This window comes from Halichoerus grypus, chromosome X, assembly GCF_964656455.1.
Source record: "Halichoerus grypus chromosome X, mHalGry1.hap1.1, whole genome shotgun sequence".
NCBI lineage: Eukaryota > Metazoa > Chordata > Mammalia > Carnivora > Phocidae > Halichoerus > Halichoerus grypus.
The window spans coordinates 82,338,514-82,344,340 of NC_135727.1; positions in this window are offsets into that span (position 1 = coordinate 82,338,514).

The following is a 5,827-nucleotide window of genomic DNA, read 5'->3' on the forward strand; positions in this document are numbered from 1 at the left end:
GCCATATATGAAACCCCCACAACAAGCATAATCAATGGGGGAAAAAGAGCTTTTCCCCTAAGGTCAGGAGCAAGACACGGATATCCACTCTCTTGACTTTTATTCAACATAGTATTGGAAATCCTAGCCACAACAATCAGATAATAAAAGGAAATAAAAGGCATCTAAATTGGTAAGGAAGAAGTAAAACTTCCACTATTTGCAGATGACATGATTTTTTTTTTATAACATGACATTATATACAGAAAACTCAATACTGAAACAAAAAACCTATTAGAAGTGACAAATGAATTCAGGGAAGTATACAAAATCAATGTACAGAAATCTATTGCATTTCTATACACCAATAATGATGCCACAGAAAGAGAAATTAAGCAAACAATTTCATTTATAATTGCACCAAAAATAGTAAGATATCTAGGAAGAAACCTAAAGAAAGTGAGAGAACTGTACTCTGAAAACTATAAAATACTGATGAAAGAAATTGAAGATGACAAAAATAAATGGAAAGATATTTCATGCTCATGGATTGGAAGAACAAATATTAAAATATTTGTACTACCCACAAAAATCTACAGATTTAAGGCAATCCCTATCAAAATACTAACAGCATGCTTCAGAAAGCTAGAACAAACAATCCCAAAATGGATATGAAACCACAAAAGAACCTGAACAACCAAAGCAATCTTGAAAATGAAAAGAAAACCTAGAGGCATCACATTTCCAGGCTTCAAGCTATATTACAAAGCTGTAGTCATTGAGACAGTATGGTACTGGCACAAAAATACACAATAGATCAATGGAACAGAACCACAAATAAACCCACAAGTATATGGTCAATTAATCTTTGACAAACCAGGAAAGAATATCAAATGGGGAAAGGGCAGTATCTTCAACAAATGGTGTTGGAAAAACTGGACAGCTACATGCAAAAGAATGAAAGTGGATCACTTTCTTATACCATATACAAAAATGAATTCAAAATGGATGAAAGACCTAAATGTGAGACCTGAAACAATAAATATCCTAGAAGAGAACATAGGCAGTAACCTCTTTTACTTCTGCCATAGGAACTTTTTTCTAGGTATGTCTCCTCAGGCAAGGGAAACAAAAGCAAAAGTAATCCATCAAGACTACATCAAAATAAAACGCTTCTTTACAGTGAAGAAAGCAATCAACAAAAATAAAAGGCAATCTGCCGAACAAGAGAAGCTATTTGCAAAGGATATGTATGTTAAAGAGTTAGTATCCAAAGTATATAAAGAACTGATACAAATCAACACCTAAGAAAACAAATAATCCAATTAATAAATGGGCAGAAGTCACACACAGACTTTTCTCCAAAGAAGACATACAGGTGGCAAATGACACAGAAAAAATGCTCAGCATCACTTACCATCAGGGAAATGTAAATCAAAGCTACAATGAGATATCACTTCACACCTGTCAGAATGGCTAAAATCAACAATAGAGGAATCAACAGCTATTGGCAAGGATGTAGAGAAAAAGGAACACTTGTGCACGGTTGGTGGGAATGCAAACTGGTGCAGCTGCTGTGTGAAAAAAATATGATATAAAGAATTGTCGAACAAGTGTACTGTACACCTGAAACTAATATAACACTGAATGTTAACTAACTGGAATTTAAATAAAAACTTTAAAGGGAGAAAAAGAAAAAAAAACATATCTAATTAGGAAAAAATGATGTAAAATTGTCTGTTTGAAGATAACATGATGTTATATGTAGAAAATATTAAATATTCCACCAAAACATTGTTAAAACTAATAAAAGTTCAGTAAAATTCAGGACACTGAATCAACATTCAAAACATTTGCATTTCTAATCACTATCAGTAAACTTCCCTCCTAAATAAGAAAGCAAATCCATTTATGATAGCATCAAAAATAATAAAATAAGTACTAATAAATTTAACCATAGAAGGGAAGGATCTGTACACTAAAAATATTTGAAAATAATGAAATTTACTGAAATACAAAAATGGAAAGATATTCCTGTTCAGAGAATGGAAGCATTAGCTTGTTAAAATTTCTCTTCTACCAAAAACAATATACATATTCAATGGGATCCCTATCAAACTTCTAATGATATTTTTCCCAGTAATAGAAAAAAGCAATCCTAAAATTTGTATGGAAACAAAAAATAAATAGCTAAAACCATGTGGGGCAAGAATGATACAACTAGCAGTTTTACAATTCCTGTTTTAAAAGCATATTACAAAGCTGTAGTAATCATGTGCAAAATCAGACACAGACCAATGGAACAGAATAAAGCACTGAGATATAAACCCACAGATTTATGGTCAGCTAATTTTCAACAAATTAACCAAGAACACAAAGTGAGGCAAATACTATCTCTTCACTGGGTGCTTCTGGGAAAACTGTATATCTATATGCAACTAATGAAATGTGATCCTTATCTTACTACACACACACACACACACACACACACACACACCTCAAAATGGATTAAAGACTTGAAATTGTAAATTTTGTCTTGACAAGATTTTCTTAAAATTTTACACCAAAGCACAGAACACAAGAGCAAAAATAAGCAAGTGACTCTATGTCAAACTAAAACAAAACAAAACAGAACAGAACCAAAAAAAATCTACATAACAAAAAAACAATCAACAAAATAAAAGGATACCCTTTGAAATGGGAGAAAATATTTGCAAACCCTATATCTTAATATCCAAATATATACATCTCAATAGCAAAAATAAATTAACCTAATTTAAAATGGACAAAGGACTTGAATACACATATTTCCAAAGCAGTCATAAATGGTCAACAGGAATATGAAAACATGCTCGACATTACTAGTCACCAGGGAAATGCAAATCAATACTACAATGAGTATCACCTCACACTTGTTAGAATGCCTATTACCAAAAAGTCAAAAGATAATAAGTTTTTTCAATGATGTGAAAAAAAGTAAATCCTTGTGCACTGTTAGTGGGAATGTAAATTAATAGTGCCATTATGTAAAACAGTGTTGAAATTAATCACAAATTTAAAAGTAAAGCCACCACATGATCCAGCAATCTTATTTCTGGGTATTATATCCAAAGGAAATGAAATCAGTACCTTGAAGACATATCTGCACTCCCACATTCATTGCAACATTATTCACAGCAGCCAAGAATAGAAACATTAAAGTGTCTGTTGACAAGTCATGGATAAAGAAAATGAGATATATCTATATATCTCCATCTCTATCTATTTACAATTAATACTATTATCTTTAAAAATTGGAAATCTTATCATTTGTAACAAGAATGAGCCTGGAGAACATTACAGTAAGTGAAATAACCCAGACACAGAAGGATAAGTATCATAATCTCACTTACATATGGAATAAAAAAGAAAGCCAAGTTCATTGTAATAGAGTAGAATGGTGGTTACCAGTATCTGGGGGGTGTGGGTAGTAAAAGAAGATACACTGAAGGTTACAAAATTTCGGTTATAGGGTGGATAATTTTGGTAGACATAATGTACAGTACGGTAACTATAGTTTAATAATGTATTACTTATCAGAAAATTTCTAAGATAGCAGTTTCATTTTCTCACCACACACACACACACACACACACGCACACACACACACACACCACAAATGGTACATATGGAAGGTCATGAATATGTTAGTGTGATTGTGGTGATCATTAAACAATGTACGCATATACCAAATCATCACAATGTACATTTGAAATATATACAATTTTGTCAATAGTACCTCAAAATAGCTAAGCAAATAAAACATATAATAAATGAAGTGACAAGGAAATTGAAAAGATGTACCAGAAAATATATTTAATACCAAAACAAGTAATAATGGAAGGATAGATGGTTTGAAAAGGGATAAGACATTTAGAGTTGTAATAGCAAAATGCCCAATGACCTTATCTGTCATTACATGAAATGTAAATGGATTAAACATCCAATTTAAATGCAAAGATTGGAGGGTTCCTGTGTGCCTCAGTTGGTTCAGGGTCTGACTCTTCTTTTTGCCTCAGGTCATGATCTGAAGGTTGTGGAATCTAGCCCTGTATCAGGCTCTGTCTGTGCTGGGCATGGAGCCTGCTTGAGATTCTCTCTTTCCCTCTCCCTCTGCCCCTCACCCTCCTCGTTTTCTCCCTCTTCCCCTCTCTAAAAATAAATAAATAAATAAATAAATAAATAAATAAATAAATAAAAAATAAATGCAAAGATAGGTAGAATTGATTTTTCATTATGATTCAACTATATGTTATTTTAAGAGACATGATTTATATTAAAATACACAGGTTGAAAGCAACAGGGTGGAAAAAGATATACCATGCAAGCAGTACAACAAAATAGAATGAGGTTAACTATAATGTTAACAGGCAAAATTGAGTTAAGAAAAGAAAACTATTTCTATACACAAAGAAAGGCATTGTGTAATGACAAGAGATTCTGTATGGAAGATGTAACAATTATAAACACATACGCACATGGCTTCAAATCCCCAAAATACATGAAATAAAAATGGATGGATTGAAAAGAGAAATAGACAAGTCAGCAATAATAGTTACAAACTGAAATTTTGTCATTGATTTTTTTTTTTCAGGCGAAACAAGATACTTGCAAAACCTCAAAGATTCACACCCAAAATATTCACTAATTGCTGTGAAGGTTTTAAAATTTCTTAAATTTCCTTCCTGCAGGAGGTGGAGCTTATTTTAATTTTTTTTTTAATCAACTTTACTTAGGTCCTGGATTTCACAGAAAAAAAAGTAAGAAATTGAAAAGTAAAATAGTAACCTACCAGCAGAGAAACCACCTTACTAAATGATCAATGTTAACATCACCAATCATAAATCATGTCAACAAAATGTAACCCCCGATATTATGCAATAAGAAGGACACACTATTTCTGTGGTATTCTTGCCAAAAATACGGAAAACTCCACACTATTCATGGGGAAAACATCAGACAATCCCAAATTAATAGGCATTCTACAAAATATCTAATGAATACATTTTTAAAGATTTTATTATTGATTTATTTTTAAATTTTTATGTATATTCAATTTAGATAACATATATTGTGTTATTAGTTTCAGAGGGTAGAGTTCAGTGATTCATCAGTTGTGTATAACACCCAGTGCTCACTACATCAAGAACCCTCCTTAATGCCACACACCACCACCACCCCCCGCCAGCAACCCTCAGTTTGTTTCCTGTAGCTAAAAGTTTCTTCTGGTTTGCCTCCTTTTCTGTTTTCATCTTACTTTATTTTTCTAACCCTTCCCCTATGTTCATCTGTTTTGTTTCTTAAATTCGACATATGACTGAAATCATATGGTATTTGTCTTTCTCTGACTCCCTCATTTCCCTTAGCATAATACCTTTTAGTTCCATCCACATCATTGCAAAAGGCAAGATTTCATTCTTTTTGATGGCTGAGTAATATTCCATTGTGTACACACACACACACACACACACACACACACACTCTTCTTTAGCCACTCATCTGTCAATGGACATCTGGGCTCTTTCCATATTTTGGCTATTGTAAACATGGCTGCTATAAACATTGGGGTATAATTTCCCTTTCCAATCATGATGCTTCTATCATTTGGGTTAATATCTAGTAGTGCAATTGCTGGTTCATATGGCAGTTCTATTTTTAACTTTTTGAGGACCTCCATACTGTTTTCTAGAGTGGCTTCCACAGTTTGCATTCCCACCAACAGTATAAGAGGGTTCCCCTTTCTCTTCATCTTCGCCAATATCTGTTATTTCCTGAGTTGTTCATTTTAGCCATTCTGACTAGTATGAGG